This window comes from Mustela erminea, chromosome 20, assembly GCF_009829155.1.
Source record: "Mustela erminea isolate mMusErm1 chromosome 20, mMusErm1.Pri, whole genome shotgun sequence".
Lineage (NCBI taxonomy): Eukaryota > Metazoa > Chordata > Mammalia > Carnivora > Mustelidae > Mustela > Mustela erminea.
The window spans coordinates 14,792,987-14,806,838 of NC_045633.1; the positions used below are offsets into that span (position 1 = coordinate 14,792,987).

The 13,852-nt window shown below is 49.8% G+C and overlaps 1 protein-coding gene across 1 annotated transcript in view; it reads left to right on the plus strand.

The window, feature by feature from the left end:
• The first annotated feature begins 892 nt into the window (after positions 1 to 892).
• LITAF (lipopolysaccharide induced TNF factor) overlaps positions 893 to 13,852 on the plus strand; it is a 94,119-nt gene continuing 81,159 nt past the window's right edge. The window contains exon 1 of the mRNA XM_032327462.1: positions 893 to 986. The gene's annotated coding sequence lies outside the window, so the exon portion shown is untranslated. The remainder of the gene's footprint in view (positions 987 to 13,852) is intronic.

Consider the following 13,852-nt stretch of genomic DNA (forward strand, 5'->3'; position numbering starts at 1 on the left):
TGCCTTCATTAAAAGGAAATATTGCTAAAAAAAAAAAAAAAAAGCTAGCCATCATCTGAGCCTTCAGTGAATTGTAATCCTTTTGCTGGTGGAGGGTCTTGCCTCGATGTTGACTGCGGCTGACTCATCTGGGCGGTGGCTGCCCAAGGCAGGTTCTCAAAACAGCAAGGATGTCTGCCACATGGACGGATTTTTCTTTTCATGAACAACTTCTCTGTTGCCTGTGATGCTCCTTGATCCCATTTCCGTCAGCGTAGAGCTTCCTTCCAAACGGGGGTCAATCCTCCAAACCTCGCTGCTGCTTCATCGCCTACGTTTATGTCCTATTCTCAGTGGTTTGTTGTCCTTTCAACAGTCCGCACGGCACCTCCCCCGGAAGTAGTTTCCATCTCCGGGAACCACTTCCTTTGCTCGTCCTCGTGCAACTCTTCATCCCTCCAGGTCGGATCAGGAGGTTACCAGGAGGTTATTCAAATAGAATAATAAGGAAAAATAATGAGAAATTTTAAAAAAATAATGAAAAAGTTTGAAAGACTGCGAGAAAGACCACCATGGGACACAGAGACTCCGCGCGAGCAGATGCTGTTGGGAAAATGGCGCCCGCAGGCTTGCTTGGCCACGCGATTGCCTCAGACCTCCTTCCGTTCGCGAGAAACGCAGAGTCCGTGAAGCAGGGGAAGCAAAGCGCAAACAAGTTACCCCTGTGTTTTTAATTTTAGTTTCTCCCCCCCCTAACTTCATCAGAAGGGGATCTTCCATTTGCTGGGGCTGCTGGGACAAATGGCCACCAACTGGACAGAAGTGTCTTCTCTTCCAGCCCTGGAGGCCAGAGGTCCGCTTTCAAGGGGTCGGCAGAGCCGTGTTCCCTCCAAAGACTCCGGGGAAGGATCTGTTCCCTGCCTGTCCCGGCTGCTGGTGGCTGGCCGCCATCCTTGGCAGTCCTTGGCTTGTGGATGCATCACTCCGGTCTCTGCCACTGCTGTCACGTGAGTTCTCCTCGCGCCCTGCCTCCCCCCCAAGCATTATTGAGGAATAGTTGACAAATATAACTATATATATTTATAGTGTACAGTGTAATGATGTGATACGCATTGTGCAGTGATTACCCAGTTCAAGATAAAGAATCCATCCCCTCACGTGCTTCCCTGTGTGTGTGTGTGTCCTTGTGTATGATAAGAATGCCTAAGGTCTCCCCTCGGCGATTTGCACCTATACAGTACTGAGTTAGAAGCTGTAGTCATCATGGTATGCATGAGATCCTCAGGATTTCTTGACCTTCTAACTGAAAGATGGTACCCTTTGACCTACGTCTCCCCATCTGCCCCTCACCCCAGCTTCTGCCAACCACCGTTCTGTTCTCTGTCAAAAAAACTAGTCAACCATATATGGGTTAGTTCCATTCTAACCCAATAAAACTTCATCTAAACTTAATTACATCTGCAAAGACTCTACTTCCAAATAACATCAGATTTATAGGTTCCAAGAATTAGGACTTTAGTATATTTGGAGGGGAGGGGACATGAGTCCATCCATGACAAGGATCCAGACAACCAAAAAAAAAAAAAAAAGTATCGTGTTGTATGAACCTTCTGGGGCTTAATTTCTTCATGTAATAGTACATAACTAAGATCGACCCATACCAGTTCACTTGTTTTAACTGTCCCGTCGTATTCCCCCAGATCAGTGTACTGCTGCTCTCCTGTGGATGGCCTTTTGGGTGGTGTTCAGGCGCCTGCTACTTGAAAGTGCTGTTTGGATGTTCTTTTGAATGGCTCTGGCTACATGCATGAGGGAGTTCCTCTGGGGTGTTTACCTAGAAACAGAATCACTAGGGCTGAGAATACGTGAACGTTCAACTTTAGGAAACAATAGCAAATAGCTTGTTAAAGTCATCGTACTGTTTACACTCCCACCAGCAAGGCATAGATAGGATCCATGTTCTCTCTGGCACTTGGTATTATTAGTTTCAAAAATGTTTGCCAGTTGAGTATACAACTGTTTCCAGTTGAGACCTTGATCTGCATTTCTGTGATCACTCATGATGCTGAACGTCTTTCTCAACCTAAGGTCTAAAACAGATTCACCTGTACTTTCTCCTAAGGTTCTGAAGCATCATTCTAGACATTGGTGTTCATAATCTATCATCTTTCCCAACATTAAGTTCTAAAGGATATTTATTTGTAATTTCTACAAAAGATCTTTAAATGGTTTTTGTTTTTGGCCTTTAAGTCTTCAATCCAGAGTCGATTTTTGTATATATGGTGTGAGGTAGGGATTGGTTTTATAACCTTAGGAGCTTTTGTAGGGTGACAGGTGTATTTGGGGGGTGGTGGGCCAGGATGCTCGACTGGGACTCTTGACTATACTAGAAATTGCTCACCGGGTTTTGAGTTCAAATTCTGCTTCTCTCATGGATTGCCCATGAGATTTTACCTGTCATACCTGTGAGCCTCAGTTTCCTCATCTGTAAAATAGGAGTCCTAGTGGTTAATGCCCTTGGCTGGTTTGGAGATTGCATGAGTTAAAGCATACAGAATGTTCCCCACATTGCTTGGTATGTAGCATAAGAACACTGACTAGCATTTATTGAGCACCCTGCTTTGTGCCAGGTAAGTTGGCAAGGACTTTATTTGTGTTATTAACTCATTGAAGCCCCTGGCAACTCCATGAAATAGATGTCTTCCCCACCCTTTACAGAAGAGGAAACTGAGTCTCAGTAGGAGTGAGTAAATCCTCCAAGGACACACAGTTAGCATGGGACAGAGGACTTGAATGCTCCCGTCACCATCACACATCAAAGCCATCTCTTTACCTTGCCTCCAGCCTCCAGAATCCAGTCCCTGGGGAAGGGGAATGGCTCTCTCTCTAGGAGGAAGTTTCTAAAGGTTGAAATGGAGGAGGGGCAGGCAGTGCATTTGACCCTCCCACTCCCCCAATTCCCCTGCCTTTGATCCTGAAGCTGGCAAGAGGCTGGTAGCAACGTCTATCCATCTTCTCCCTCAAGGGCAGTTGGAGGCCACAGAGATGAGTCACTGGCCCTAATGTTCCCCACCGCCCCCCCACCCAGCATCATCCATTATTCACAGCTGCCCTCCTGGGCCCAGGTGGGGTTGCTTGGGGGTCAGACGGGAATTATTCCCAAGGCCTGGCTCTTAGGGGCTTTTATCTACAGCTGAGCCCAAATGCACGCAGCCCTCTTCTCTAGATTTGACTGCTGGGATCTTCCCAGTACACTCCAGCATGCGCTCCAAGCCTGTGGTCTGCCACAGTGGACGAAGGGCTTTGAGCTGCCTTGAGCCCAGCGTTGTCACCTCCCAGTCACCTTTACAGAGCCATAGGTTCGTTATTTGTAAGGTGGGAGTACTAGCTCTTGCTTGCTGAAAGGTGGGCAGATAATCCGCATGGGAGGCCTGAGTAGCCCACAACCAACTTGCTCACTGGAGTTACTATTATTACATTCCTGCCTCTGGGAGTTTGTGTCACAGCCCTGCTGAGGGTGTCAAGGTGGTGTGTCTCCTACAGGAGACAGACCCCCAGTGTGCTGTCTGCAAAAAGGGCTTCTAATCAGCCAACACGTCCCCCCATAGAAGCTGGCTGAAGGTGATGAGTCATGGCGTAGCTGTTTACTGAACACCTGCTATGTGCCCACAAGCTTCAGTGGTGACCAACAATCATGTCCTCGTGTCCACGCCACTTACAGTTCTGCGCCCCAGGAAACGCAGCGTCCTGCCAGGAGCAGACCTCGTGGGGTTCAGGGTGGGGGTCAGTCTACAGCCAGGCTGGGACACGGACTAAGGCGAGAGGACTCCCAGGTCTTCCCCTGGCTGGGGTGAGGACTCATGCACACCTATGCCTGAAACTGCACAGAGCTCCCATCCCCCACACCTGCCCCTTGGAAGGCCCTCCCTGAGGGGCAGGGGTAAGCCTGGAGCCGCTGGGGTCATGCAGACCCATTTTTGTCTTACGGCATGTTTAAGTTTATTGCTGCATCACAAACTACCCCAACCTTCAGCAGATAACATTTTTCCTCACAGCCCCTGTGGGCCCAGACTTCAGGAGCAGCTCCGCTGGTTGGTTCTGGCTCAGAGGCTCTCATGAAGTCACAGACAAGAGGCCAACTGGGACTGTGGTCCCAGGAAGGGCTGACAGGCTGGACGACCTGTTTCCATGTGGTTCAGTCATCTGGCTTTGGGCAGGAGGCCTCTGTTCTTGAGCGTCCTTACAACATGGCTAAGTGGTTCCAGATGGGACCAAGAAAGACGCCTCATATGAGCTCGTCACACAGGTCACCCTCCCTCATTCCCACCGTATTCTGTTCGCTGGAGACGCGTCACTGAGGTCAAAGCCCACACTCACAGGAAGGCTCTACTTTTTGAAGGAAGGGATGTCAAGGAATTTGTGGGTCTGTTTAAAAATCCCCAGATGGGCTGACTTTGGGCAAGTCCCTTCTGTGTTAGCCTCAGTCTTCTTATCTGTGGGATGGGGTATTGAGTCCTAGACCCTACTTCGTGGGACCTTTGGGAAGTTGAAAGAAGAAGATACAAGTGCAAAGCCTGTCATGTGAATGACACCCCTATTAGGGGGTGATACGGCTGTGGGTATTTAAAGGGATTTTTCTAGGGTCATTGCCTTGTTCTCCTAGCTCAGTGGGTCTCAACCCTAGCTTCACCAGAGGGATCTCACACAGAACTTTAAAAACATACCTCCAGGGAAGCTTGGGTGACTCAGTTGGTTAAGTGTCTGCCTTCAGCTCAGGTCATGATCCCAGGGTCCTGGGATTGAACTCCGAGTCGGACTCCCTGCTCAGCGGAGAGCCTGCTTCTCCCTCTCCCTCTGCTCCTGCCCCCCAACTCGTGCTTTCTGTTTCTCTCTCTCTTGGTCTCTCACATGCATCCCTCTGTCTCTCAAATAAATAAAATCATTTAAAAAAAAACCCTCTAGAACCCCCTATGCTATTTTCTGATTCAGTAGGTCTGGAATGGGTCCTTTAAGTGTATTTTTTTAAGCTTTCCAAATAATTCTTATTCACAGCCAGGTTTGAAATCAGGGTCCTCGCCTGGGAAATGCTAAATGTCCCATCAACAGGTAAAATGTTATGAGGAAATTAAAGATGAAAGGGAAGAGGCCCCTATAATTCAGTAGTTCAGTAGTTCTCAGAGTGTGGTCCTCAGCGTCACTTGGAAACCTGTTTGAAATATGCATTCTTGGGGCGCCTGGGTGGCTCAGTCGGTTAAAGCCTCTGCCTTCGGCTCAGGTCATGATCCCAGAGTCCTGGGATCAAGCCCCGCATCAGGCTCTCTGCTCAGCCAGGAGCCTGCTTCCTCCTCTCTCTCTGCCTGCCTCTCTGCCTACTTGTGATCTCTCTCTCTGTCAAATAAATAAATAAAATCTTAAAAAAAAAAAAAGTAAAAAAAAGAAATGTGCATTCTCAGGACCCACCCAGGCCTACTGAATCAGGAGCTCCAGGGATGGAGCCCATCAGACTGCATTTCAGCAGTTCCTCCAGCTAAATCTGGGGCACACATGCCTGAGCACGGCTCCCTGGCTCCTTCTCTCCCCTTTGCTCGCTCTGATGAAACAAGTTGCCATGTTGTGAGCTGCCATATTGGAGGGACCCACACCACACGGAACTGAGGGCCGCCAACATCTACTGAGTGAGTTCCCAAGCAGACTCTTCCCCAGCCAAGCCTATGGATGAGACCACAGCCCCGCCAGACACCCAGGGGGACAGCCCATGTGACCCTGAGCTGGAGGAAGCCACACCCAGTCACACAACAACTGTGGGATGGCCTTTGTTGTTTTAAACCACTAAGCTCTGGGACCATTTGTTATGCAGCAGATACATAACCAATAGGATGGGGTGTGGGCAGGAAGGGAGGAGTGGGAGGAGAGAAGGAACTGCTGGAGTAGTCCGGAATCTTCGTTAGAAAGAGATTTGAGAAGTATGGAAACCCAGTTTGATGTGTAGAGCTTGTTTGGATCCTGATTTGAACATATTAACTTGAACAGCATACTAATTGGTCTTTATTTATTTTTGCGTGTGTGGATATTCTGGGAAATGTGAACGCTGCAGGGATCCTGGAGTTATTTAGGCTACGATTTGTTTGGTGTGATGATACCATAATGGTACTGTGGTTCTATTTTGAAAAAAAGGCTGTGTCTTTTAGAGAAACATATTGAACTATCGACAGTTGAAGTGATATGCCGTTGGGGATACGCTTTAAAATAATCAGGTGGGGGCGTGTGGGTGCTTCAGTCAGCTAAGCATCTGACTCTTGATTTCTCCTGAGGGTCGTGAGGTCGAGCCCTGCCTCAGGTTCCTCATGGAGTGGGGCATCTGCTTGAGATTCTTTCTCCCTCTGCACCCCCCATTCATGCTCTCTCTGTCTCCAAAATAAATAAATGAACTCTTTAAAAACAAATAAATAAAATAATCAGGTGGAGGGTGGGTTTATGTTAAAATGATTGGCCGTGAGTTGATGGTTGTATGGAGGGGAAGGATGGTGTGTGGAGGCTCCCTTTATTATCATCCGTGGCTTTGTATGCGTTTGAAGTTTCCCATAATAAGTTTTTTTTTAAATGCTGTGAGCCCAATGTGCCCATTTTACAGGTGGACAAACCCCAGAAGCAAGCAGGAGGGTTGGAGTATGAGTAGAGGTACGTAGGGCTGGACCGGGGCCCCACTTGTGTTTTGTTCATCCTAGGGAAGGGGATTGTGCGTGAACTCTGGGGCCTGCTTCCGTGCCTAAGCCTGGATGTGGGCAGGGATCTCCCCTGCCATCTGAGTCACAGATCTCCAGCAATCCTCCATCTGAGAGCACCTGGTGGCTATTATGTCCTTACCTCTAAGAGGCATATATTTTTTAAGATTTTATTTTATTTTATTTTGAGAGCGATAGAGTTCAGGGGGAGGGGCAGAGGAAAAGAAAGAGAGAGAATCCTTAAGCAGACTCACAATGAGTGTGGAACCTCATGTGGGGCTCGATCTCACAACCCTGAGATCATGACTTGAGCTGAAATCAACGCCAGACACCTGCCACCTGAGCCATACAGGCACCCCTAGAGGCATCTTTGAAGTGTATAAATGTTAGTGTTGTTTTGTCTTAATATATGAAGACAAGAGGTATATTTTATTATATTTTATTTTATTTATTTTTATTTTTTTTTAAGATTTTATTTATTTATTTGACAGGCAGAGATGACAAGTAGGCAGAGAGGCAAGCAGAGAGAGAGGAGGAAGCAAGCTCTCCACGGAGCAGAGAGCCCGATGTGGGGCTCGATCCCAGGACCCTGGGATCATGACCCGAGCCGAAGGCAGAGGCTTTAACCCACTGAGCCACCCAGGTGCCCTTATATTTTATTTTAGATCTTTTTTTTTTTTTTTTTAAAGAAGATACTTGTTCATGGTAAAATCAAAGGGACAAGCCGGGCTCCCTTCTGTTCTCCAGCCACTCCCCAAACACAACTATTTAACTCATTTATTCAACAGGTGTTTGTTGAACACCTCCTATGTGTCAGACGCCATGCTGGGCTGTGATGCCCACGAGAAATAGGATACAAGCCTCGAATGAGAGCCGCACATGAAATTTGAGATTTTCAAGGAGCTACATTGGAGAAACGTAGAAAGAAACCAGTGAAATTCATTTTAATAATGTATTTTCTGTAGCTTCATATATCCAAACTCAGGATATGGAACCAATCTAAAAATTATTAATGAGATTCCTTACATGGTTTTTTTATACTGAAGTAGTCTGTTCAGGCCGCTGTAGCAAAATCCCACAGGCTAGGGGCTCAGACAACAGAAATGTCCATTCTCATGGCTCTGGAGATGGGAAGTCTGAGCTCGAGGTGCTGTTGAAAACAGGGGTGGGTCTCTCGCTATTTCCTAATCTCTCCCTAGAAGGACACCCGGCAGAGTCACGCCCATCTTAACTGCCTCAGTTTACCTTAACCATCTCTTTAAAGACCTTGTCTCTGATTACAGGCTTATTCTGAGGAACTGAGCGTGAGGTCTGAGGGCTTCATCCTGGGAACTAAGTCTTCAAAACCCAGTATGTATTTGACTCGCATCACATCTCCATCCCGACCAGCTGGTCACCCCATTTTTCTGTCTTTTTTTTTTTTTTTTTAAGGATTTACTTACTGGGATGCCTGGGTGGCTTAGTTGGTTAAGCATCTGCCTTTGACTCAGGTTATGATCCCAGAGTCCTGGGATTGAGTCTCACACAGGACTCCCTGCTCTGTGGGAAGCCTGCTTCTCCCTGCTTCTCCCTCTCCCTCTGCCTGCCACTCCCCTGCTAGTGCGCTCTCTCTCTCTCTCTTTCTCTTTCTGACGCCCCCCCAAAAATGATTCACTTACTTATTTGAGAAAGGGAGAGAGAGAGAGAGAGAGAGAGAGCACGAGCCTGGGGGAGGGGCAGAGGAAGGGAGAGAATCTTCCCACAGAGACAGACCCTGATGCGGGGCTCAGGCCCATGACCCCAAGATCCTGACCCAAAGCCAAACCAGGAGTCAGAAGTGCAACTGACTAAGCCGCCTATCTGCCCCTTGGTCTTTTTTTTTTTCTTTTTTTTGAGACATAATTGACATAGAACATTTCTTTTAAGATTTTATTTTTACATTGTCTCTACACATTGTCCTCCAGCATGGGCTTGAACCCACAACCCTGAGATCAAGAATTGTGGCCTCTCCTGACTGAGCCAGCCAGGTGCCCCAACATATAACGTACTAATTTCAGGTATACAGCATAATAATTTGATATTTGCATGTGTTGCAAAATGATCACCGCCGTAAGATTCCTTAACATCAGTCACCACACACATTTATGGATTTGCTTTTCTTGTGATGAGAGCTTTTAAGATCTCTTCTCTTAGTAACTTTCAAATAGATGATACAATATTATCAACTGTAGTCACCATGCCGTGCATGACATCCCCAGGACTTCCTGATCTTATAACTGTAAATTTGTACCTGCGGACCACCCTCACCCATCTCACCCCTGCCCTCCCCAGCTTCTGGTGACCCCCAATCTGTTCTTTTTCTCTATGATTCAGCGTGTTTAGATTCCACATGTAAGTGAGATCATACAGCATTTATCTTTCTTGGTCTGGCTTATTTGACTTAGCATAATGCCCTCAAAGTTCCATCCCTGTGGTTGCAAATGGCCGATTTCTCTCTTTGCTTTATGGCTGAATAGCATTCCTGGGCACAAGTATACACTGTATCTTCATCCATTGATAGACACTTCGGTTGTTTCCATGTCTTGGCTGTTGGAAACAACGCTGCAGTGAATCCATATCTTTCCAAGATCCTGATTTCATTTCCTTTGGATCTACACCCAGAAGTGGGATTGCTGGCTCATATGGTAGTTCTATTTTAACTTTTTTGAGAAACCTCCGTACTGTTTTCCACAGTGTCTGAACCAATTTACATTCCCACCAACAGTGCAAGGGGGCTCCTTTTTCTCCACATCCTTGCCAGCGCACGTGTCCTGTCTCTTTTGTCATAGCCATTCTGCAGGTGTGAGGTCATCCCTCATCATGGTTTTGATTTCCATGCCCTTGGTGATCCGTGACATTGAGTGCCTTTTCATGTCCCTTGTACCTGTATGCATACTTGGCACGTACTTTCACATACTTGGCCATCTGTACGTCTTCTTTGGAAAGATGTCTATTCAGATCCTCTGCCCGTTTTTAAATCACATTTTTTTTTTTTTTTGCTCTTGAGTTGTATGAATGAGATAGCCCCATTTTTAAGAGTACAGATGGTAATATTCCATACATGCCGTTCTTTGCTTTTGTCACTTGAAAATAGATCTCCAAACTTGCTTCCCAACATCTCGCACAGATATGCCTTATTCTTTTTGATTTCTTGATTTTTTAAAAAGATTTTATTTATTTATTTATTTGACAAAGATCACAAGTAGGGAGAGAGGCAGACAGAGAGAGTTGGGGGAAGGCAGGCTCCCCACTGAGCAGAGAGCCCGACGTGGGGTTCGATTCCAGAACCCTGAGATCATGACTTGAGCTGACAGAGGGTTAACCCACTGAGCCACCCAGGTGCCTCTGATTTCTTGATTTTAAAGATTGATTTGAAACATGTCAAAGCGTGATGTGGCTGAGTTAGAGTCACAGAACCCGGCATTTGTGGGGTGCTGACTGCCCCAAGGGTGGGTCACCTCCTCCCATTGACCCCACAACCCCGCAAGGTGGGTGCTGTTCCCAAAAAACAATGCAGGTTCGTGAACTGCTCTTATAAACAGGTGGAAAATAAAAACCACTAACTTTCCGGGAAATGTCAAGTCCTAGATCTTAGAACTCCCAGATGGTAGGGTCTGTAAGACCTCCCCTGTCGAGGTTAACAGAACAATAAAATACTAATGAACAGTATTATCATATTTCAGTAATACAGAGTAATGTTATAATATAGTAATAAATGAGCAATAATATCCTATCATCAGGAGAAACTGAGAAGTTACCCCACAGGGACTGACACCAGGACCAACAGAGCCAGAGCTGGTTCTGGGGCTGAACTGTGGACACGGTACCCGAGCCCAAGGGTCCAGGCAGAACTCTGCCTTTCTCAGATCTCACTCCAGGAAGGAAGAAGCTTCCAGAAGGGAAAGTGGTGCCAGGAATCAACCTGGAACTGGCCTACCGGCCCCCACGTGTGAGATGAGAGGTGGGTAGAGGGCACATTCCTACACCACAGCCTACCTTCCAAGCCCCAGAACCTTCTGGGCCCTGGCAGCTGCTCCTTCCTGTTTGGGGGGATCCTGAGCCAGCAGGGTCTGTCGGGACATCCTCAGGGCCTCTGCCAGTGCCGGGGCCCCAGGCAGTGTGCCTGCCTTGTCAGAGGAAGGAGCTGAGAGGAGGACCACAGTGCCTGCCTCCTAGGTGCGGTGAGGGTGCAGCTTAGCTGGGTAGCTGATGTCTTGTGAGCCTTGTGAGCCCTAACAGGCCCCGTGTGCCTCAGGGAGGGCCTTTGCCCAGAACCACACTGCCCCCGGGGAACAGGCTCTTTGGGGAATGCTGTTCTGGGCTCTACACCACGCAGGCTCTGGGTTCAGGCCTGATGGTGACTCGTCCCAACTCTGATGCCCTCACCTTTCTGTGCCCCAGTTTCCCCATCTGTAGGTAGCACGGGCTTGGTCCAGGGGCCGCCTGAGCCCTTGGGAAGAACTCTGGCCCACAGGGATGTGCAAGAAACTGAGAATCATTTCTGAGCGGAGCTGGTGGCTGCGCTGGGCTTCCTGATGCCTGACGCGCCAAAGAAAACCCGTTTTCCCCACCCTGCCCTGGGCCCCTTCCAGGCCCTGTCCCTGCTGCTGTGGCTCCTGAGGGAAGATGTGGGAGCTGGCAAGCCTGTCTCCAGCGGGTCCTGAACTGCCGGGCTGGGAGGCCAGAGGGAAGTGAGTGGCTGAGGCAGAAAGGCGGCTCTAGGCTCTGAGTTTCTGCTCCGAGTCTCCTGGGGCTTCTGCCTTTCCACCTGTCCTTGTTCGCTCTGTCCCCTTCTTCCCTCCAGCATTGCAGTACACATAGCCACAGCCGCTCGTGTCCTTTCCCATCTGCAAGTCTTTGCACGCAGGCAGCTCCCACAGCCTCCGGTCCCTCCCTGGCCTTTCAGATGCCCCCCAAACCGCCTCTGTCTAAGACTCTGCCCAGGAGTCCGCCCTGAGCTCCTACTCTGCAGGCCCCAGAGGGCTGGGATCAGATCTGTGCCAGCTGTGCAGCCCAGAGACAGTGGGTTCTTCCCGACCCCCAAACGTTGAGATACGAGGTGCGGTCCTGGGAGAAGCAGGGAAGAGAGGCTGCCCACGCCCGGGGCACTCGAGGTCTGAGAAGAGGCAGATGTTAAACGAATAGTTATATAACTACCCCATACAGTCCCCGAAGGCAAATACTGTGCCACGAGAGTGTGTAACAGGGTATGTGACCCGGCCAGGGCTCTGAGAAGATATCTGGAAGAAGTGACATTAAAGCCTAATCTGAAAGCTGAGGAAGAACAACCCACCAGGCCAAAGGAAGCACAGGTGCAAAGGCCCAGTGGTCATGGAAGATGCAGAGGGGAATATGGGAGAAACGCCACAGGCACACAGAGATCGGGGTGAGAGGCTGTGGGCAGAGGTAAGAGGGCGGCGGACTTGTATCCTCAGAGAAATTCAAGGCCATGAAAGGATTTGGCATCCCTGGGGAGATGGGACCCCAGTCAAATGTTAAAAGCTAACTATGTTGGTCTGTCCTCATGGAAAACAGATCTGAGGGGCTGGGCCAACAGGGAGGAGGCTCCCACAGCCCCTGAGTCCCTTGGACTGAGGCAGGGATGAAGAGACAAGGAGTTTGAAGAGTTTTAGCCCGGTGCAGAGAGGAGTGGGAGGGCTCGGGGTGAGGCCTGGGACAAGGGCCGACAAGCCTGCTGTGCCCAGCCGCCCACCAGTCACCAGCCAGACAGCAGTCTGGGGACCAGAGCCATGGGCCTGGGGGACACAACAGGTGCTGACCCTGTCCCCCAGGGAAAACACATTCCAGGAGCCAACACCCATCTCCCTCCCAGAAACAGACCCTCTTGGGAGGAGACTTTTGAGCCCCGCCCTTCCCGGAGCGCGGCTGGGTGACCCTGGGGAGGGGGGGAATCTTGCCTGCCTTCTGGGCTGAGAGCCGACCCACGGCTGTCCCCAGGCTTCCCTGGGGACCTGGGACTCCTTCTCAGGAAGCCTCTGCCCTGCTCGGCCCCATCCCGCCCTTGAATGTCCCTTCAGCCTTTCAGGAGGCCCATGCCAAGTCCTGGGGACAGGTCGCCAACAGGAAGAGCTGACGTTCCGAGGAGGAGGCAGGGAACATGGAAGTGAACGAAGGAATTGCATGATACATTTCAGAGAAGCATCATTGTCGTAAGGAGTGATGGGGAGGAAGGGGGAGCGTGGGCTGGGGGCTGTGTCGGAGAAGGGTCGGGGTGTGCCCCCCCACCCCAGGACACAGAGCTGAAGCCTGAAGGCTGATGAGGAGAGCACTCCAGGCAGGGGATCTACCACGGCCAAGTCTGGAGGTGGGAACAAAGAAGCCAGAGGACGGAGGCTTCTCCATCCACGGGTGGACGCTGTGGTGACTGTGACCCTGGAGCAGGAGGGAGAGGTTCACTCCCTTAAGCCACCTGAATCTCCCTCCCCCTCCACCCTGGAAACCCCCTCACCCGTAGGGCCGCCCCGTTGTAGCCCTACGCGGGGTGTTTCCAGAGGCTGCCTCCCCTCCCCCGGTTATAGGTCCTCCCTAGGGTGGAATTTCCCCGAGACCCAGAGAGGGGAACTCTTGTTCACGGTGAAGTCCCCATGGGCGGACCTCCCACAGCGCACCAGGCCTGAGGCCCACAGACCCTCCCAGCTGGGGCATTTTACAGATCAGGAGACCCAGGAAGACGTAGGATTTACGCAAGGCCCCGTGGTGCAGAAGGCAAGAGGCAAGAGGCAGGATTTGAACCCAGCTCAGAGCCATCCCGAAGGTTCGCCGAGTCCCATCAGAGCCTTGGGACAGTTTTGTAATGGGAGGAGCTATAGATTCCCATGTCCCGTTCCTCCTTTCATGTCCCCCATTAGGATAAATGTCTCCACCAGCTCCCCAGTGTCTGATCCAGACACCCCAGAGCCATTCTGAATCCTCTGTCACTGTTCCCTCTCTTCCCAGGGCTGGTCATTCCATGCCCCTTGGTGGGCCCTGTGGCAGCTTTAACACCCACCCCGTAGGTAGTGGTTCTCTCTCCCTCTGTCTTGAGGAAAAGGGAGGAAATTAAATTGTGCCAAGTTATCATTGATCTAGAGAAAGCCACACTGAGGTCTGTGGGCACTTTCTCTGAAGATAGA